Source organism: Phyllostomus discolor, chromosome 7 (assembly GCF_004126475.2).
Source record: "Phyllostomus discolor isolate MPI-MPIP mPhyDis1 chromosome 7, mPhyDis1.pri.v3, whole genome shotgun sequence".
Lineage (NCBI taxonomy): Eukaryota > Metazoa > Chordata > Mammalia > Chiroptera > Phyllostomidae > Phyllostomus > Phyllostomus discolor.
The window spans coordinates 110,150,320-110,173,525 of record NC_040909.2 but is presented as its reverse complement, the minus strand read 5'-3'; the positions used below and the strand labels follow the sequence as shown (position 1 = coordinate 110,173,525).

Here is a 23,206-nt window from a genome sequence, read left to right as displayed (position 1 = left end):
GCTATTTTCCCTGAGTCACTCACTGGTCGACTAGATGCTTCCGAAGTGAGCTTAGCTGAGTGTGAGGCTGGCAGGCACTCTTCTACCGCCCAGGGTTAATTCACAAAATAGGTATTTCTCTTCAGGGCCAACAAACACAAACTGCATGCCTATCATTTGCCCGCCTGGCTAGGGCGCTTTCGCGTCGTTTTGCTCATTCAGTATTGCTCTTGCTGTTGTTACTCCCCAGAATTCAAAAGTTCGTAGGCGGCACTATTTTCCTATTAATTTGTAGCTTAAGTAAGAAATAAGAGAATCCCATTAGATTGTGTTTATATGTAGTAGTAGCTTCCTCGTTGCACTTTAAGCTTTTATAAAAGACCAGAAATGCATTTGTAACAACTTTTTTTACATGTTGTGTTGACTGTTAGGAGGAGATGAATTACCTTTTCAGGTTTTAATTACAAAGATGATGTTTGGGACTACCTTAGGGTTTTAAAATTCCATTAAGTGATAATTAGCATGTAAAAAGTGAGCTAATTAAAATACAGGCTTTCTCATAGAAAGGGGATAAGACTAGTAAGACCAAATGCCAAAAGTGTATAAAAGAATGTTTTGACCCACATTACAACAGTGTTATAATGCATGTTGTGATTAATGGGTGGAAGAGAGGTTTGTAAATAGTAAAAATAAAGTTCTGTTAAGGTTTGTACAGACTTAAAGACAGTAAAAATTATAAGGCCCAAAACTTAGAAGATGTCATTGGGATCTGCTTTAACTCTAAAATGTTCCAAATTCCATTTATGTTTATATTAGATTTATAATCCTACTTTTATGTTTTGTTTCCATGAGGGTAGATTTGTGAATTAAGCTATTGTACAATAATACCAGGGTTTGCCTTTTGGCAGCCTAGCCAATTATTGATTATGTATGATCATTATCACTTTTTTTCCATGACTGTCCTTTAATCTTAAAAATAAAATGCATGTTTATTGTATTTGGTGATAAATATGATTAAAAATGATTAATCATTTGTATGTATAACTTTATAGTCATCTTTCCACATAATTGTATTTTAGAAACAAAAATATGGTCATTCACTATTTACTGTTTTGCACTTAACATGGTCATGAACATTCATGCCAGTTGATAAAGTCCATCTGATAAAGTGCATGGGAACATATCTGTAGGTCCCACAAAGTTGGATTTATTAACTTGCAGCAGAATGAAATTTAGGTAAAATTTAAATGAAGCGATGTTTTGAAAGATGCAAAGCAAAGCAGACCATGTGTAAAGGAGTTAACATCAGGCCTGGGCCTGAGTAGACACAGAATCCTAATTCTGTGGAAATGGCAAAGCTAAGTGTGTCAACCAATAGTAATTTAAGGCCATTCCAAAGAATAAAAAGCATTTATTTCATCAAAAGGGGCTGCAGCCCAGAAAACATGGGTTCAGGAAGCAACCTAAATTGTGTTCCAGGAACAGAAAGCCGAGGCCACCTTTTTATAATGAAAGTTCCAGCCCAGGTTCCCAATTAGGTCCATTTGACATAAATGAGATATCCAGTTTGTATACTTTCTATAGGTCTGAGTCAAGTAGTTCTGCTTGGATGGGGTTAGGCAGGTCTTATTCCATTGGGGGAAAGATAAAACCAGGAATTCACTACAATAGTTGACTCAGCTGGGTAATCAGGCAGGGCACACATAGTGTAGGAAGCCAGGAGTTCAATCTGAGATTCTTCCTGGTATGTAGAGAACAGGAGAAGCCACTGTCCGAAAATGGCTGCCAGGCTGTTATTTATAAAATACAGGCCCTCGGGTGATCATGGAGAGTCCATCTCAGCAGATAAATTCCTTCTTAGGGATCACATCAAAGGAATCTCAAAGTCTACAAACGTGAAATGTTTCTGGAACGTCTTACCTGAAGCACCAGGACTGTAATTAAAGACTGGTTTTTCTAAGAGTCAAAGTGACTCAGACTGGAATGCCACTCTGAAATAAAAAGGAATGAAGTTTGAACACGTGCAACAGCATAGATGAATCTCACCGTAATTATGCTGGGTGAAAGAAATCAGGCAAAAAAGAGTACATACCATACGATTCCACTTACATAAAACTAGAAAATGCACATTAGTGACAGAAAGCAGATCAGTGGTTACTTAGTGGGGACAGGTAGGAGAAGGAGAAGTGGGAGAGAGGGATTACTAAGGGGGTACCAGCAAACTTGGAGGGGTCACAGATTGTTCATTATTATCATGGTTTTATGGGTATGTACCACATGTGTCAAAACTATCAAACTGTATACTTTAAAAATTGTAGTTTAATTTTTGTCAACTCCACCCCAATAAAGCAGTTCAGACAAAGTTTTTAAAGAGTGACCCACACAGCTCAGATCCTTACAAGACTGTGATGTTCTATTCTCACTGATGGAATTATCTAAGAGTTTTTACCAATGTATGATTGTATAAAACAAGGTTTCTCAACGTGATATCCTTGATGTTAATGATAACAAAAACAGTGTTTTACATTCCTTTGTTCTATTGTCTGGTTCTACTATAATTTAACTATTTTAGTGTTGGATAGTCAGATCATTTACAGGTTTTCATTTCTTTTTTTTTTTTTTGGCCATTAAATGCAGTCTGTCACAAACATACTTGTAACTAAATCTTTGCGAATATCCATTAATTACTTCTTGAGGATGGAATCCTAGGCTCTGTAATTGCCCTAGCCATAGCCCACAATATGTGATTTAGCCCTTTTAATTTGGAAGTTTTAAGGGACCTGAGGAAATTCTGCTTAAAGCCTCTCACTTCACAGAAGAGAAAAATGAGGGTTCAGAAGAGTTCAGTATCATACCCTGCAGCGGCTGAGTTCAGAGTACAGCCCAGCCTTCCCACCACTCTCCACCCCTTGGTTGCTTTTCTTTTTCAGTGTACTGTGTGTTCAGTTCTTGGGAATCAGATGTAAATTCGTCTGCTCAGGATGGCATAACAAAATGTCATAGACTGTGTAGCTTAAACAACAAAATATTTTTTCCCTCACAGTTTTGGAAGTTAGAGGTCCAAGATCAAGGTACCAGCAAGGTTGGGTTCTGATAAGGGCTCTCTTCCTGCCTTGTGGACAGCTCCCTTCTTTGTGTGTCTTCACCTCTTCCTGTAAGGATACTAATCCTATCAGATAAGGGCCCTACCCTTGTGACTTCATTTAACCTTAATTACTTCCTTAAAGGCTCTATTTCCAAATACTATCACATTAGGGGTCAAGGCTTCAACATAGGAATTTTTTTTTTTTGGTGGGGGAACAATAAGCATTCAGTCCATAATAGTGTAGGAAGCGCCCACTCAAGTAGCTATCTTGAGGGCTGATGAAAGAAAAATGTTGCCCTGGCTAGTGTGGCTCGGTGGATTGAATGCCGGCCTTTGAACCAAAAGGTCGCTGGTTTGATTCCCAGTTAGGACACATGCCTGGGTTTCCGGCCAGGTCCCCAATGGGGGTTTGTGCAAGAGGCAACCACACATTGATGTTTCTCGCCCTCTCTTTGTCCCTCCTATCCCCTCTGTCTAAAAAATAAATAAAATCTAAAATGTTGACCGAGTCTTCAAAATGTAGACTACTGCCATTATAAACTCCTGGGTTATAGGGTTACATACCTAGGAGAGTGATTTTACAGTGAATTACAGTCAAGGGTGCCAAGTACTGGGGATGTGGTCAGGAAAGGAAAACCCTCAGAATAAATCTAGTTAGAATTGGTAAATAATGAAATTATCTGCAGAAATTTCCTAAACTGAGAGAGAGTTTATAAGCATGTTGTTGAAAAGGCCAGGATATTCCCAAATCTCTTTAAAAGATCAGAAGATGCGTTAAGGACCTGCATAGAAACAAAAGCCGGTTGGAGCAAGAGGGTAGGGGCCTGGGGAAGCAGGGAAGCCTGAATATAGTAACAAAAGTGAAAGTTGTGGTATATTCATTCAGTGGAATGCCAGGCAACAATAAACACATCCAAAAGATATTTAGGATATACATCCTAATACCATGTACATAAAATTTAACAAAGTTTGTAGTTAAAAATGTAAAAGCGTGCATATAAATAATGAACATCAAATTCAGGATAGTGGTTATAGCTAGGGAGAGCAAGAGAGATAGGGAATTGGAATGAAGTATCCAAAGAGCTAAAATGTATCTGTAATGTTTTATCTCTTACACTAGGTGATAGGTACAAGAGTGCTCCTTATATTATCTCTAGTTTTTGTATGCCTGAAATACCTTGTAATTAAATTTAAGTGACAAAAATTAAATGAAATAAGCAATAGTTTGCATAGAAGCTAGACGAAATAACAGGCTCTCTTGATTACACAATTGTTGGGTTGCTCTACTCTTAGAGTGAGTGAAATCTGTTGGACCATGTTAGCTCACTAGGCACCCCTTGAGGTCATTTAATCCCCTCTGCTCTGATTTCACAGTCAGCACACCACACCCAGTTTGTAATGTGGCATCTCGTGTAGACTTAGCTACAGAAAAGAGAATGGGTTGAGCTGACTTAAAAGTACTGATTCCCTTAGCAGCTGTATTGATTAATGTAAATCATATATTCTCAGTGGAGCAATATTGCTTCCACAGGGGTGAAACATTGCTGCTTAGGGGGAAAAAAACCCTTTTTTAATGTATAAAGTATATAATACACTACATGCACAGATAGGCAATATACCTTTGGCATTAAATTTCGTGTGGCAATTAGGGAAAAAATATCTAAAAACCCCTTAGAAAAGTGGTAGTAAAAAAATCATTGAGAAATACTGGTGTAAAGAAAGAAATTGACACTGTTTCATCAATTAGGTTCTTGTGTCTTTGGTTAAACAGTCTCTTTGGGTCATTTATTCAACAATTTTTTTCCATTGGACTTTAATTAAATCCCAACTTTTTGCTTTAAATGAATGTTATTTGTCCTCAAAAAATTCTCAGAACCTACTGAGGACAGTGGACCTTTTCTAAATGGCCTTGCTACAAGACAGCATTGCTACAGTAATTGATTTGAGCTTGGGGGTTGTGCTGGAGGCTGCCCTGCAAGTCCCAGACTCCCCCTTCAGTCGTGAAGGACTTCTTCCCCAACTCTGAGAGTATTACCAGAAGACACCCTTTAAGTGTCAGACTTCTGGGGAAAACTTCCTCAGTCAAGGTTATGTCTCCTTCTGTTACAGTACAAAAGGGGGGACCAAGGGCAGCCAAGGCAATATACCAGTACCCGAAAGGAACCCCCAGGTTTGTTATATCTGCCACCAGAGGAAAGACATCTCTCAATGCCCAAGATTAGTGAAAAGGAAAGGAATTTATTATTCATTTGAAATAACACAAGCTAAAGTTCCCCACAAATGCACACAGTCCTCCCAGCACACTCCACATGGCAAAAGGGAGCACTTCCAAAGCCTCGTGGTCCTTACTCTCACCTAAGCCTCATGGTCCCAACCAAGACACCAAAGCCGCGTGGTCCTAAACAGACGTGTGGTCCCAAAAAGAGAGACGCCCAATGGCTGCTGTGCCTCCATTTAAATCCCAGTGCTAATCTTCCTCTGCAGCCCCATTTCCGGCTCCTCTCACAATTGGCCACAGCTGCCAGCATTCTGGGCAGGTGTGGCCCTGTGGTGTGGAGCCAATTATCTCCAAGCTCTTCTGGACCCTATTACAAATCCCTATTTGGAGCTCTTCTCTTGCCTGCACCCTGTTACACTTCCAGGGACAGCCCACATCCAATGACTCACCAGCCCCCGGGGGTATAAAGTTCTGGTCTTCTTGCCCCAACTTGGGATAAGTTTAAAAGACCACCCCATCTCCAGAGCACTCCCTGGGCTTGGCTGAGGGCTGTTGGTACTAAATCTCAGCTCAGTTTTCCCTCTGCTTAGTCCTACTTTCTTCTTCTTCCACTGGCACTGGTTCCTTATATCTATCTAAAAGTCAGCTTCCTGAGGGGATTAATAAGTACAAATAGGTAGTTAAGAATAGCCATGGGGATATAAATTATAGTACAGGAAATGGAGTAGCCAAAGAACCTATACACATGATCCAGGGACATGAACAATGGTGTGGGGGTTGCCTGAGGGTGTAGGGGATGCTGAATGGAGGCAGGCAAAGGGTAAAAAATTAGGACAACTGTAATAGCATAATCAATAAAATATAATTAAAAATAAAATAAAAGTCAGCTTCCCAGAGAACCCAACCCATAACAGGGATAATGAGATGTTTACAAAATGTTTAATACCACCAAGGCGGGAGAGATTATTTCTGTGTAGAGGTAGCAGAACACTTTAAGTGCAATATATTTAGGTTACTCTTGAAGGATGAGTAGAAAAGGGGGAAGGTAGAGAGGAATTTTTTAGCATGGGGGCCGGCAAAACTAAAGGCTTGGGACAGGAAAGAACACGGCATATTATATCTAAAGTATGGTGAGCACTCTTCTGTAACTAGTGATAAAATCCTTAAGGTTTTGGCGAGGGACCAAAGAAAAGGGAGTTGTCAACCATGACTCCTAGGTTCCTCATTTCCAATTGGACAGATGGTGGTGCTGTTCCCTGAAATGCAGAATACCGGGGAAGATAAGTTTGGCAAGCTAAGATTACTAACTTGGCATTCATTATATGTATTAATTTTGAGAAGTCCAAAATATTGAGATGAAAATATCAAATAAGCAGATGCAGATACGTGAGTGTAGCATCCAGAGGAGAAATGAGAGTGGGAGGTACTTCTTGGTTTTTCTTGCTTTGATCACACTTTTCATTTCTCAGCCCTTTGAAGCTTCTACTCTTACAAGCCCCTTGCACTTGCTCTTCCCAGGATATGGAATTCATTGACTTGCTTTCCCTGGTTAATTCCTGCTCAGTCTTCATATCTCATCTGAAATGTCATTTTCTCCCAGAGGCTGTGATCAACCACTAGATCAGATCACTTCCTCATGTTTACATATTTTCACAGCACCACAAATTTCCATACTGTTTGTCAAAATGCAATTTCACATTTATTCATATAATCATTTTCTCTCTCCTTCTGACTATATTTCCATGAGAACAGAAACTTGTGTGGTTTTGCTCATGATTGAACTATACTGTATACCTAGCACATGGTAGATGTTCACAAGATACTTGAAAGAATAGTTGATATTAATGTTAATGATGATGTGAATAAAAAGCCAATAGCTGCTTGCACATGGTGCAAACAAAGATATATCCCCAATTGAAGGCATCAGCATTTTGTGGAGGAAAGACTCTCAGATGCTTTCCAGTTATCCTGGCTCCTAGTATTATATCCTTGTGTAACCCCTACTTTTGAGTGTGGGAGAGACCTATGACTTGCTTCTAAGTAATGGAATACGATAAAAGGTGACGTGATATCACTGCTGTGCTTATAGGACATAAGATTGTAGTTTCCACCTTGCTAATACACTCTGTGTTTCTCTTGCTGGTTTCAGTCAATTAAGCTAGCATGAGGACAGACCCATGTGGCATGAAACCAAGGGTGGCCTCCTGCTAACAGCCAATAAGAAAGCAAGACCCTCCGTCTGACAACCCAGAAAGAACTGCATGCTGCCAACAATTGCATGAGTTTGGGAATGGATACTTCCTTGGTTGAGCATCAGATGAAGCCCCAGTCCTGGCCAGCACCTTCTAAAGGACCCCAAAGCAGAGCAGCCAGTTAAGCAATGTCCATATTCCTGACCCCCCAAAACTGTGAGATGGCAATGTGTGTTGTTTTAAGCTGTTAAATCTGTGGTAATATTGTTATGTAGCAATAGAAAGCTAGTTTTGAGATTTTGATACCTGGTAGTGGGGTACTTCTAAATAAATACCTAAAAATGTGGGAGTGGCTTTGAAACCAAGCAGTGCCCAAAGGCTGGAAGAATTTTGAGGAGAATGATAAAGCCCAGATTGCCTTGAACAGACTGTGAGTAGAAGTATGGATTTTAAAGACACTTCCAGTGAGGCTTATAGTGAAACGAGTTGCATGTTTTTGCAAACTGGAGGAAGATACATTTTTGTTATGTAATGGAAGAAAACTTAGCTAAATGTCTTCTGTAATTATACAGAAAGCAGAACATGTAAGTGATGAACTTAGATATATAGTTATGGAAATTTCCAAACAAAAGTGGGTTTCTTCTCCATATTTATGGTAAAATGCAAGAGGAGAGCAAGAAAAGCTATAAGATAAAAGAAGCCAGGACTTGATGATTTTGAAGATTCTCTGTCTCTCCAGATAAGAAAAGATGCTAAAACCGAGAATGATTTCCAAGCACCGACTAGAGCAGTGGCCTAGAGAAAAAGAGGAGACTCTGGCTATACAGCCTTTCGTTCAAGTCTCAGAAAGATCAAAGGATTGGAATAGTGAGACACACAAAGGAGACTTGAGAGAGATTAGAGGTGTGCCTCAAGGAGCCAACGTCTCCACTAAACACAGGTCATCTAGGAAGTTCAAGTGCATTTTTCCCCAGCAAAATCAGCAGGGGCCCAAGGTAGAGAAGTTCTTACCCAGAAGAGATTTTTGGATGGGGCTTTTGTTCAACAGAATGAACCCCAGCGAAATTCCCAGAAGGCTCACACAGTGTTTGAGAACCACTATACCACCACAAACACTGCCAGTCTGACCTGACAGGGATAGAGAGAGTATAAAAGAAAAGTAAGCTGTTGGAATTCCAAAATTTTACTGGCAGGAGGCAGGTTGGCAAAGCTCAGCAGCAAACTTGTATTACCTTTCATGAGAAAGGAAGGGAGATTCAGAATGTGGAACCAAGAGTCCACAGGGTAAAATCAAGGCTCACAGAGAATTATTCCTAGACCTCAAAACCTAATCAAAGAACTTTGAATGTTTGCTGAGCTGTTTCAGAACTGCTGTGATCACTGATGCCAACTTTGTACCTCCCATTTAAATGGGAATGACTGTCGATGTTTTCCCTTGCCTGTCACACCATCGTATGTTGGGTGTCTAGGAGAAAGAAAACTTGTCTCTTTAGTTTCACAGTTGCCCACAATTGCAAGGAATTATGTGCTCCAGGAGACATATTTAATAAAACTACAGGCATACCTTGGACATATTGCAGGTTCAGTCGCACACCACTGCAATAAAGCTTGCACAGCAATAAAGCAAGTCATAATATTTTTGCTGTTGATGGAGCATCTTACCCCCAATTTGTAAAAATCACAGCATCTGAGAAGCACAATAAATTGAAGCACCATAAAATGAGCTATGCCTGCACACCTAAGGAGCTTCATTTGCACCTGGACCTGATTTAGATGATGAGATTCTGGACTTCGGTCAGATGCTATAATGGGATGAAACTCTCGAGGGCCTTAGCAGAGGGTGGATGTGATTTGCATGTGGAAGTGATGCGGCATTTCCAAGATGAACCACTGATTCCTGCCTTTTGGTATTTTCAGCTTTGTGTAATCTCATCCCCTTCAGTAAATTGCTGCTAGGAACCGATGGGCCCTTAACATTGAGAGAACATCATTTCTATGGTCAGATCACAGAAGGTTCTGTGACCTGATTTCCATCTGGCTTAGCAGACTTTCTCCCTTGAGGGCTTTGGCAAAGCCAGTTGCCGTGTTGGAGAGGCACGTGTGGCAAGAAACTGAGGGCAACCTCTGGCTTTGAGGTTGAGAATAATACATCAGTCAGCTGAGAATGCAGCCTTCAGTCCAACAATCCAAAAGAAACTGAATCCTGCCAACAACCCTATGAGTGAGCCTGGAAGCAAATCCTCTTCAGTGGAACCTTCAGATGAGACCCTTCCCCTAGCTCATGGTTTGATTGCAGCCTTGTGACTTTAGAGGACACGGGCAAGCTGTGTCTAGACTCCTGATTCACAGAAACTGTGAGATAATAAATACATGTTAAATTGCTAAGTCTATGGAAGTTTGTCACACAATCATAGAACCAATGCATCTGTTGTATTGCTAAAGGTGGAAAAGATAGGCAAAACTCAGTGTTGCAAGGCTATGGGGGAACAGACATTCTATACAGGGCTGGGTACACAACTTTCTGAAGGCATTTTGGCAATATAGATTTTTTAAAAAATCAAAAGCTCAAATGGTTAATGTTTGTTTGATCCAGCAAAGTCCATTACAAGGAAAGTGTCCAAAAGAAATAATTGGACAAATACAGGAAAGTAAAATCATATTGCCATTATATTATAGTTTATTATCTCAAAAAATTGGAGCAACTTAAAGAGGCAATTGTTTGAACACATTGTGACATATACAAGAATAGAAATACTGCACAGCCATTAGATAATATTTATGTGTATGTCTATATGTATATCAGTTATTCACTGACAAGGAAAGCCCCACTGGTAAGTGAAAAAATCAGGTTACAAAATAACATACTTAGTGTTAATTCATTAAAATTTCAGAGTATGTATATGCATACATGGGATAGAGAGACTCCTGGAAGGTTATGCCTCCAAATCTTTACACCAGTTTACAAATAGCCATATATAGGAACTAGAATTTTGGGAACTTTGCTTTTTCTCTACATACTCTTCTGAATTGTTGCAATACTTTATATAAAAACATATTATCTTTTAAATCAGAACAACATAAATTTTCTTTTTCTTTGTTGAAACTTTACATACAGAGTGACCGTGCAGCACATCCTATAAACACCCTCACAAATCACAGAAACAGAATGCACAGCTGTGCCTGTGTGCCCAGAGAAGCTGTTGAGGGTTGGTGACATTTTAAGTCCTAACAATGACTAATGATGCCAGTGGGATGTGAACTCTGAATTACACATGATCATTCCTTGTCTGTGCCAGGCGAAGCTGAAGCAGTGGGAACTATTTTGTATGTTACACATTTAGCTTCACACATGAGCAGCAGGGTGGCCAAAGGAATCTGTTCAGAAGGTCACCTCCTGTCTCCTGAAAGATTCTTTCTTCCTTCTTTTTAAAACAAGTTTGCATTTGTCTTTTCAAAACTGGGAAGAAGCTTATCATTGACCCATAGATAAATTTCTCCCAGGAGGATAATCATTTGCTGAGGGTGATGTACAGGGTCCGGGAGAAGTAAGGCTTACTTGAGTGTGGTATGTAAGGTAATAATATGGGTGTAACAATTTATAGTTTAAATTTGAACATGTCATCTGAAATGTCATATGGTATGCTTGAGTGTGATATTGTTATGTTACAGAATTATGTGCTTATGATTTTGTAATAAAAATAAAAGTGATTTATGTTACAGAATTTCATGCTTATGATTTTATAATAAAAAGGGGCGTTATTTGTGCCAGACCCTGTATATGAGTTAGTATAATTTAAATTTAAAATGCCTCCCAGGGAAATGTTTCCAAAGAGTTGTAATATGTATTTCAGTGTCATGTTTCATTGAAGCCCACTTTGCTGACTAGTGCCACCACTAAAACTTAAGATATGCCAATCCATGTCATTTATTATTAATATTACCAGTGGCTTCTAAGGTTCCAGTTAAGGTTGAAGATCTATTTCTGAACCTGTGCAATCTTATTACTCATAGACAAACGTCTTTAGAAGGTGGTAAGAGCTCTTCTGGAAGAGAGAAAAAAAAAGAGTACCTCAAAACTCATTTGTGTGTGACCTTACGTTCCTAAAACGAGTAGCAGTTCTGGGGCTGAGCACAAAAGAAAGAAACAGGTGTCCTCGCTGGGAAAGCCCAAAGTGTTTATGTAAATTAGTAACCTCAGATACTCAAAAGCTGACAAAAGTAGTGATAATATAATCTAAAGAAAACCACTTTAGCAGTTAGTACTGTAAGTTCATTACCCCAGTGTGGCCTTGCTACATCTACTGTATCCTAAATTTGATGAATTCTGTGAGCTCAGTGGGTTCTCTCTCTCCCTCTCTCCCTCCTTCTCTCTCTCCCTCTGTGCTTAGAATAAGGTGCAAGTGAATTGCAAGTACGAGGTATGATTACTATTTGGAGAAATTCCTTTTGCCTATGTTGTGACCTTTAATCCTGATGAGCCATTTTATGAATATATGTGAGAACTTGGATTGCTTCAGTACAAATCTATCACCTTTACCACAAAGATATTTTTGTTAGATAACATATTGTTTTGTGATACATTAGGACATTATTTTCTCGGAAAAATAAAACCAAAAAACCCCTGTAAAATGGAGTACCTAATTACTTTAACGTAATATTTCAACTATTTAGTCTTGGCCAGGACAATTACCAGCTTCCTACTCTTCTCCTGTGAGCATCAAATGAAATCAAAGGAATCATGAAATATATGTGTCAGTGTGGGACAGATGCAAGTTCACCAAGCAGGCAATTACTTGAATTTCTGATTTCTGTTCTAAAGAGATTATTTGGGTCCCTATGTGTACTTTGCAATTAGAATAAGAAAATCCCCATTGTGCTTCAGTTACAGCCTCCTATTCCAAATAGACTTCTATCACAGGCAGCACACTCTAAGAGAGAGATTAATAAACTTTGACTATAGTTATGCTCTAAGAAATATTGAGAGCATTTATGCTAAGTGAAATAAGCCAGGCAGGCAGTGAAAGACAAATACCACATGGATCTCACCTATAAGTGGAACCTAATCAACAAAACAAAGAAGCAAGCAAAATATAACCAGAGACATGGAAATAAAGAACAAACTGATAGTAACCAGAGGGGGCGGGGAGAGGGGTAATGGGGGAAAGAAGGGAACGTGTCATCAAGGAACATGTATAAAGGACCCAAGGACAAAGCCAAAGGGGGGAAGGATTGAGGGTGGGAGGTGTGCGGGGGTGTGTGTGTTGGGGGGGGAGTGAGGGAGGGGAATGGAGACAACTGTACTTGAGCAACAATTTAAAAACAACAACAACAACAACAGGAATATTGGGTATCCTGGTGATGAAGAGTAATATGAGCTAAGGTTTAGCCGAGAAAGAAGTGTGTGTCTTCGGAGAGTTTTACCTCACTCGCACCGAGGGCTGGTATTAGAGAAGAGTACCTGTCTGGTGGAAACCAGAGCAGCAGGATGTCTTAGTGAGCCGAGGCTGCCAGAACAGAATACTACAGACTGGGAGGCTTCAATAACGAAAGTCATTTTCTCACGGTTCTGGTGACTGGGAGTCTCAGATCAAGGTGCCGGCAGCGTTGGCTTCTCCTGAGGGCACTCCCCTTGGTTTGTAGGTGGTCACCTTCTCCTGTGTCCTCCGGTGGCCCTTCGTCTCTGCACCTGTGGAGAGAGAGAAGTCTTGTGTCTTGTGCCTCTTTGTCTTCTCGTAGGGATACCTGTCCTATCAGATCAGGGCCCACCCTATGACCTCATTTAACCTCGATTACCTCTTCGAAGGCCAAATCTCCACAGGCAGTCAGTCACATTGAGGGTTAAGGCTTTAATATATGAGTTTTGGAGGGCACATAATTGAGTTAACATGGGATGAGATAGGATTGTTCTACAGAGTCTCTGAGAACAAGAACATTATAAAGTTGATTTGTTGGCATCCCTTGTAAGAACATAGTTCCACAGCAGCAGGAAGGGTGTCTAACGTGTGCGCTGTGGCACCCCCTAGCCACATACCGCAGTGCCTATTAATACAAATAGTCATTCGAGTAATGAATTAATGTGTCTGATGATTGGGTAGTGGGGTGGAAGGGAGACTATTTCAATGGTGTGAGATGTGAGGTACCACATGCCTAAACCCAGTGGTGGCGGACATGAGTGAAATGGGGACAATGAGTGACAATGAGAAGGTTGGGATAATGAGGAGGGAAGAATCATAGATGACTGCTATTCTTTGATTGAGTAATATGGTGACCACTATCTCATTAGTGAAAATGGAGATGTTGAGAGGAGTTAACTCATTACTTTGAATCCTCATTTTGAAATGAGATGCCAAGAGGACTTGTTCATAGTTTGTGAAACTGAAAGAATTCAGAGCTTCTCCCAGACGCTCGCTAACACTTACTGAAGGTCATGTGGTTTCTTCCTCTTTTAGCAACATTTAGAGCTTCTGTTTTCTGAATTAGCATTCTCTCCCAATTTTGGTATATCAGAGAGAATTAGAAAGACTACACATACACATTTCCTCTCCTCTTCTAATAATATATTTCTACCATTAATGTCTTTTATTTGTGGTAGCCACAGTAGAAAGGGAAATTATGGTGAGACTGAGTATCACAACAAAATAAAACTTCTTGGCACTAGTGGTCTTTATTTCAAGGTTATTTCTCTCTTCCTGACTGCTTCATCTTTATTTTATAATTCTAAGACAAATGACTCAAAACTTTCTCACTTAGTTCTCTAGCTTAGTTATTTATGAGTGGACATTTCTTATAACTACAACAACCAAAGTTTACATGTAAATTAAATTTTGAACATGTCCATGATTTTTCTAAACAAACTATTCTTAGTGTACTTTAAAAATGAAACTCAAAAGGTTGTTAAATACAGACTGAGAGTAATTTGTTTACATCTGCTAAGAAGATTCAGCAACAGGAATATTTATTTTTTGTGTGTGAATAATTGGAATACTTTCTCCTCGCTTTTGTCCTACTTGCTCCAAAAAGAACAAAGTTCAGTGTTCAGACACATTTCCTCTAACATATTGTTTTAATATTCTGTGTGAGTAGATAACATTGTGCATAACCTTGAGGATAAGGTTTGTTCACTGGATTTGGATCTTTAGGATTAGCCAATAAAATGCCTATTATAAAGTATGACATGGTGCTAATTCCCATCAATTTTAGTTAATTTATCAACCCCCTTAGTACAAAAATGCTTATAATTCTTTGAATGTACTATTGCTCCTTGACTTAAGTATGCTGTAACTACTAGTGACAATGAAATAGCAATTAGTAACCCAAAGCATAAATTCTAAATGTAATACAGTTGAAATAGAAATTGTCAGGGGTTTTAATTAGAATACAGATTAAACTGCCCTAACAAAGATTTACAGAGGTTTAAATAATATAGAGCTTTCTCATTTAACAATCTGATTCATTGTTCACATAATATTGCTATCCTGTTGGCTCCTTTTATCCTATAGTTCCACTAGTGTCTGTAAAATATTAACATCATCTTCTTAGTCCTAGATTGCTTGTCACCATGTCCCTGTCCTGGGCACCAAGATGAGAGAAGAAGTAGAATGAAAAGACATCTTCCTTTCAAGTGGCACAGCCAAGAAATTGCGTATGTCACTCTGTTTACATTTTATTGATGAGCACTTAGTCGAATGGTCATACTTAGCTGTGAGGGAGGCTGCAGCTGTTTCGAGGGTCTTAAGCTACGGAGGGCAGGGCCAGGGGGTTGTGTTGCACCGAGGTGAGCACTTGGTGACTGCACCAGATAAATGAGTGGCACACGAGTTTCACCCAGTGAAACACGTTCTCCAAGGCTGCCCCTACTCTGGCTGCTTCTAGGCTTGGAATATCTGGACTGGAAGCTGCTTGTATTTTTATGGTGGTCCAATGTCACCGGGGTTTGATACATCACATATTTTTCCTCCGAGGACTCATGATTTTCTTCATCTATTTACACCACTGCATTTTCAAAGCTATGACCTTTAAATAATGGATTATAATGGATTTTGAATTTGGGTTAAAACTTTTATACTACAGTCAGTATGTACAGGGGCAAGACTTTCATGAGCTTAGTGTATCTCTATGAGAGACCTATAGCTTATGGATAGTATTAGATATTAGTGATATGACTCTATCTAACCTAAACAAGTTAAAAGCCCCAATTACATTTCTTTACATATAAATATTTTTTATTATATTTCACAGAATTAAAGATAATTTCTTTAATAATTCAAGACAGGCTATTAGTCAATGGAAAATACATTGTACCTGGATTCAAAGGTCCTAGTTTGTTGTCACAGGTTCTGCTGAAATGATTTTCTTGTGTTTTTAATCAATTAGATACCTAGTTAATCATTTACAATGGGAAATACACCTTCCCCATGATCAAAACATTCATATTTATTGACCAAGGAAGGGCTTAATCCCAGTATCAGGGTACTTCAAAGTAGGTATGATATTATTTATGATGTAATTTCTCATGATCTTAGTTCATCTTTTGTAATATTAGAGGTTTGGCTAAGACAACCTTTTAGGTTCCTTTTAATCCCAAAAATTCCCATTGCAGGATCCGCACCATAGAAAGGGGGAGCCTCGCACAGACCTACAGGTCAGCGGGTTCCGTGCCAAGCACTGTGATAAGCACTTCGTGTAGATTATTTTATTTAATCCTGGCAATTTAGAGGTGGGTAGTATCATCACCCCCTTTTTACAGATGAAGAAACAGGCCTTGCAGGCAGCAGAGAGCTTGTTCAGGATCCTGCCACTGGTGAGTGGTTGAGCCAAGGTTTTGGACTCAGGTCTGTGGGGTTCCAGAGTTTGGGGTCTAAAAATCTACGCCTCGTAACTGCCACACAAAAGCAGTTTTAAAGAATGTTTAACTATCCAAAAGCAATAGAAAGTCTGGCAGTAATTTTTCCTTTTTAACAAATCATGTAGCTGCAATATTTCTGTAGCTCTTCAATGCATACATTATTATAAGTTAATAAGATTTGAGGATAAGAAGGGTAAAGAGATTCCTGAATACAAGTGGCAATATAAAGCCAGATTAAAGTGTCTTTCTCCAAATCTAGTAAAGTGAACAGTAGTAAAAAAAAAGGGGGGGGGGGGCTACAATTCATGTACAGCATCCAAATAAAGGACGGAATGACTTTACATCATAAACTTCAAAAAGTGATGGCCAACAAGAGTGACGGAAGTTTTGGTGTAGCTCCTTTTCCCACAGCCACTCCACAAGAATGGTATTGAGAACTCTGATTATTTTTATTAATGTCTTCCAATTTGGACACAAGCAGTTTGGAGTGGGGAGGTAGCCCTAGGAGAAGTCAAGGAAAATGCGTCAAGTGTAGCCAGTCCTACTCACCCCTCTGGGGCTCTGTCATGGTGATCTTCCAGGTCCCTGTGGGGAGTAGGATGAATGAGAGGGGGTAACCATAGCTGGGTGGGGGTGGGGGGCGGCGGGGAGCACTGGTGCAGGGCATTTAACTGGACTTCAAGGGAGAAATCAGAAGCTCCTCCAGACCTAGTGTGGGTCTCTCCTCAAAAATCTCCCCTCATGACCTCAGGTTAAAGATAAGTGGATTGAAAGCAATTCCAAGACATTAAATCAGCTCCAAATAGGCTAGACAGATTGGTTCTAAATAAAGTAGAGGCATTATATCAAACCAAATAAGAAATCAGGATAGAGCTAGTTAATGAAGAGTGAAAAGAAATGGTGTGGCAAGTAAGTAAATGCATTAGAGAAGAAAGAAGAAGAAGGAGAAGGAAAAGAAGAATGAGCAGGAAAAAAAAGAGAAAGCACAGAACATGGCATACACTGTGTTTTAAGGGGGAAATGAATTTAAAAATAATAAAAATATACTTTCTCCAAATAAACAAGATCCTCTGAGAGTGCTTTAAAGCGTGAAATACCTTTATGATACTATTAGTCTGTAAAACTAAGGCTCAAAACTGAGATAATAAAACAACAGAATGAAATGAAGAGGGACACTGCAGACCTAAGGAAAATAATTGAAACCCCAAAGAGCACCATTGTAGATCTAATAAATAATTTAGGAAGAGTAAGAAACAGGGTAGACAATGGTTGAAAATAAAATTAATGGCAAGGAGGAAATGCTTAGAATAATCAGTGAATGCAGAGAAAATGGACAAAGAGATTAAAATATGTAGAAGGCAAACAATATGGAGGACAGAGACCATCTGATACAGACAAAAAAAGGAATAGGAAAAGTATTTGGATATGCAATAAAAGAAACTTTCCTTGAAATTAACAAACTGAATCCTTATGTATAATAGCATGTTGTATGCTAGAAAAATTGACATAGCACAGTAAACATGGAGACATAGTTTGGTTCAGTTATTGACATTCAAAGATAAGAAATTTTTAACTGTTCAGGAAGGAAAAATAAGTCATCTCTAAGGAAGAAAACTAGACTTGCCTTAGACTTCTCAGCAATATTCAAAGACAGAAAGTAGTGGAGAAACATTTACATATTCCTGAGGATAAGAAAGTGTAACCCAGCCAAATGATTGTTTGGTTAGAAAGTCAGCAAGGAGGCTTTCTCAAACATGAAACAACACAGGGAACATAGTATTTAGAATCTAGTGTGTAAGAGATATAAAATCTGTGAGCCCTTCTTGAGAAAAAAAAATTGGCATTGAAGTCCAGCCAAAGAAATGAATGAAGATGGAAAATTTAGGAGTGGTAAAAAAACTGGAAATGAGCACTGGACCCATTTTCAAAGACTAAGTAATGAGGAGTGTTACAATTACAGGACACAATGTGATGGTTTATAGCCTGGAGAAACAAAATACAATATGAGCAATGAAAAATGAAATGGGGAATCGTGCAGGTAGGAACATTGCAAGAGTATTTCACCTCATTTTTCATAGCAGAGAGTCAATTCGTGCCACCAAAAATGAAACCACATAGTTAAAAAAAAGTAGCATTTCCAAGCCTTTGATGATTTTTATAATCTCTTTGCTTAACCTGAGAGCCAGCAAGACAAGCCAGCGTATGTGTGCCAGATTCGCCTGCAGCTGTGTTGTGATTTTGTTAGGCCAGTTCAGTGGTTTTAAATATTTTATGATCTGAATGTTATTAGGTGGGGCGAACTTGCCAGTTAACCCCTGTTTTCCACCTTCTTATTTCACACATTTGGGGGCCTGCCTGGGCCTGCCTTTGGGGGACTCGTCAGGAACTAAAACGTCCTGCGGCGAAGAGTCGCTATCGGATGTTCAATAATTCCTACAGTCAGATGAAATAGTACGTTGATCCATAGATACATGCCCCTCATTTGTTTCGTAAACCTTATTTTTCTCTGGCCTAACAAATGGTATTTTTCCATAGTATCACAACAGAAACTGGCCTTGAATTCTGGTGCAGCCGTGAGCGATACACCAAGTGTCTTTCATGAAAGATCCCTTTTGCCGTGTGAAAACACTCCAGGGAAGCTTCTCCTTATGTGGTGTCTTACTCTATTTAAAGCCTTGAGGGATTAGCTGCTGTCACCTTTAAGATATTTCTTTGGCTCAGTTTTTAACTTTTAGTCCTTTAAATAAACTACAGATTGGGACTGAACCAGAGCCAGAAAAAACAGCTGACTGGCTGTGAAGGCCCTTTTGGGAGGTTCTGGTCCTGACCTTAAAGGCTGAACTGGTTATTCTAAGAAAAACTCTGATGGCTTTAGGAAGGACAACTGGAAGGACTAGTTATCCAGCAGCAGATCAGAGATTAGGCGCTGAAAAAGAACAGCAGTATTCTTAAGGTAGTGTTTCCACATACAGTTACTGTATTATTTCTTCAGAAATCTTCTGAAGACAAAAGACACTACCTTAGAAAAGCAAAACTTGCCTTTTCATTTGAATTAAATCTTGCAGCCAATAAGAAAGAAATAGATGCCTCTCACTTTTGGTTCTGAGCCTCTAAATATCTCCATATTTGGAAATGAGAACAAGTCAAGGGCAGACAGTATGATGACAGCCGTGAGAATGAGGGGAGCATGGCGTGTACCTACTCACTCCCTTTCACTCCCACCATTACGGGGTCATACCAGGTCAAAGGAAGAACTGAAGACTGGCTCCTAATTGGATATGGGAATACAGAAGAGATCAAGCTGGATCACTTGAATGGAAGGTAGTGCCATTGACCAGAGGCAAGGTGAGGGGTTTACAAACTCGGCGTTCTTACTCGCCCACGTATTGCTTTTAATCCCATTACAGTCAGAGCATTTCCTCTGCTGAGATGAATTTCCCGTCTTCGCAGCGCTTACAACGTCAAGTATCTCAGGACAGGCTCTCGGAAAACACCACGCCAAGTTATCCAGTGCAGGTGGACTTCTCGTTCATAACTTTTTTTGGGAAAAATATTTCATGAGTTTGTGTAAAGCAAATCACAATTAACCTACTGATGAACTGAGAGTTCAGCACTGAGAAAGGTAAATTGCTCGCTACTGAAACACTTCAGGGATACAAAAGAAAAAATCAAACAAAAAAAACCCTTCAGGGATATGTAGGCAATGATATATTTTTAACTCATTGAATACTGTTAAACACTCTTATTGGAGATTGTTGTCCCCATTCTGCATTCCATTCTATGACACCCTTTCAATTTATGTCTGAGGGCGGTATCCTGCACAGAGAGGACTGACTCATTTACTTGTATTTAGTTGATGTCCACTTTATTATAATTATAAATTGGAAAACTGTTTTTTAAGCCTCTAAGTCTAACTTGTTATTTTAATAATAAATCTTGTAAATCTGTGTAAAAATTAAGAAAAATTGTTTTCATTTGCTTTTAAATCAGTCTTCTAGTAGTTTATAAGTTAAAAAGATTAAATTCCCCCTAAATAAAAGTAGTTTACTCAGTTTCCTTAAATATTTGAAACTACTGTGACAGGTTTAGTTTTGTGAAGGAAATGGACTTGATGTTTTCAAGAGGAGAACTCAACATGAAGTTGAGAGGCACCCAGGACATGGAGCTAATATACTCCTTCCACATAAAACTGAACTTTTGAAATGGGATAAACCAAATGGCTGCATCCTCATACAGTTTATGGAATTAGCTCTACATCACTGAATTCTCTGTTAAGAAATACATTTTTTACCTAGCAACAGGCATAAGCAATCAATCCTGTATAGTGCAGCGTAAGTCTGTTTGCCAGCACTAATCACAACTCTTTCAAAATCACTGGTATAACCTCTTTGAAAGTTCCCATCATCTTGTCTTTATAAGCTCTGTTCTTTTCTTTCCCTTTCAGAACACAGATTTCTACCCAAATCTCTGTTCTGAATTGCAATTCCTGAAAAGGCCCTCAAATAAAGCTTTCACTTGCCTTGCAATTTTTGGACAAAATTGATCGACATGACAAGGTGTCAGAAGTGGGTTCCAGAGGGACTGTCTCCCATGCCAGCACCTCTGTGGGTTTCTGTAAGGTGCATACAAGAGTCCACGACACTCCATCATCTCCTTGGTGGTTTCAAATTGTCGTGGTAAGTCCTTTGGATCCAAACTGACTGCCTTGGTTGAGGAAGTTGAATGGGTTGCCTCTGTCACTAAGTCTTTGTCTGTGGAGTTTAAAACTCCCATCTGGTGAGTTATTACTCTACTGAAAAATGGGCGGTTAACTTTCTAAACTAACAGCTGCTGAACAGACACCTTGTGAAACTTGTGCTGGATTACTGGACAAAAATTGTGGGAACTCCTCCTGCAAATTTCTATCTTGCTGGGTCATAATTACTCAAGATGTTTTACAGTTAAACTGGCCACCTTGGGGTTCTTTGGAATCCCCAAATTAGCCTGTCTGTGTAGTCAATTGGAAAAATACTGCACAACTAAACAACCTAAATGGAAAGAATATTTTAATTGATATTTTGAGGCCTCCAAATGTAAAAATGATTAAAAAATTTCTTGCCTCCAAAACACAAATTCTAAATTAACAAAAGGAAATGCTGAGTTATCTGAGAGGCTTATTAAACTTGAGGAAATTTCTTTTCTTTTTTTATTGTTTTTAAAGAAAACTTCTAAATGTTCTTCTGATGCATAGCTACATCTTCTCATTTGCTGCTTGTCTGTCCTCTTCTTTCCCTTTCCCTCGCTGAACTCCCTCTGATTGGTTGCCTTCTGGACACGCCCCGACCAGAGATTGAACCAGCACCTCAGGTAGGTGCCCTGATTGGGAGCTGAACCTGCAGCACACTGGTGCACAGGATGACGTTCCAATCAACTGAGCCACCAGGCCAGGGCTCCATGTTATTTTATATTAATTTCAAGTGTTCATTCTTATTCTTATATTGTTTAATCTGAATGATTCTCATCAAACAACCCACTATGCAGTATAAGCAGCTTTTTTCAAACTTTTGGTCTGTAACACCCAGTGAGGAAGGCATTTAAATGACAACTCTATAATGCATATGTATGCATATGTATATGTATGCATAAGACAATATATATGTGTGTGTATGCATATTTTAAACAAAAGTTTCCTAAACCAATACTTAATACAGGGAACGTACTTTGATATTTTCTACCCTGAGCTAGTCTGTTTTATTTTATCTTTTAATAATTCCTGGTTGTGTCCTGATATACTGATTTTAGATTTAGTGGGTCTCAAACTGTTTTTGAAAAACATTTGTCTTTTGAATACAGTTTTCAGCAAGGAGGCAAGATATTCTATTTCATTATTGACTAATTTTAAGCAACTCACCAACTGCTCTGTGTCTTCATTTCTCCAACGCTGAAGCAGAGAGGGGTCATAAGAATGAGCATGATTTCTGTGAGAATATGGTCAAGGAAGAGTACTCCATATTGTAATAATAAATGAACTTCCAAATCTCAGTGGCTTAGCAGAGCAATATTGCTCGCAGGAAGTTTGATGAAAGTTGGTGACTTTCTAGGACATCTGTCTTCCTTGTTGTCAACTACCAAGGCAGGCTGCTCCCATTTTGTGAAACTTTATCTCAACACACAGCATCCATGACCTTCAGGGGCAGGGGAGAAAAGAGCTGGAGAGTAGCAATGTCTTTTAAATACTTCCTCCCAAAAGTAACACATTTCAGCCCATTGTCCAGAACTAATCACATGGCCCTGAATAATTGCAAGGTAGGATGGAGACTGTGGGAGACCACATGGATAGTCTATCAGCACTATATATCTTAGTGAGTTTTCTGGTAAAAATAAGTATTCAAATTTAGGTTCCTCTTTGATATTCTCTCATAGCAACTTATACTTTCTAGGAGTTATCATAATTGTAAATATACTAGTTCCTAATATCTTATTGCACTCTAATTGTTTAGTTACTTGCCTCTCCCAAAATTTCATGAGGAGCAGGGCCATCTCTATCTTATTCATAGTTGTATTCCCAGTGTCTAGCACAGTGTTTGGCATATAACATGGTAGTTTGTCAAATTTACTGCTATTTTTGTTAAATGAATGAAAAGGTCTATCATATATGTTACTTTGACATATAATGGGGAAGAGATGTGTAAATGAGTGATAAATAAGTGCTTTTAAAGACTGGAAATGAGCCTTGGCCTGTGTAGCTCAGTTGGTTGGAGCATCATCCTGTAGACTGAAGGGTCACAGGTTCAATTCTCCATCAGAGCATGTACTCACCCAGGCTGTGGGTTTGGACCCCAGTCAAGCCACATACAAGAAGGCAACCAATCAATGCTTCTCTCTTTTCCCATTCCTCTCTCTCTGAA

At 39.2% G+C, this 23,206-nt stretch overlaps 1 long non-coding RNA gene across 1 annotated transcript; it reads right to left on the bottom strand.

Annotated features, from left to right (window-relative positions):
* Nucleotides 1-1,376: 1,376 nt before the first annotated feature.
* LOC118501737 lies at nt 1,377-13,239 on the bottom strand. Its single transcript, XR_004904387.1, has 2 exons — nt 13,037-13,239; nt 1,377-1,970 (listed from the first exon to the last, which is right to left on the bottom strand). It is a non-coding gene; the product is annotated as an uncharacterized LOC118501737 (long non-coding RNA).
* Between the last annotated feature and the right edge of the window lie 9,967 nt (nt 13,240-23,206).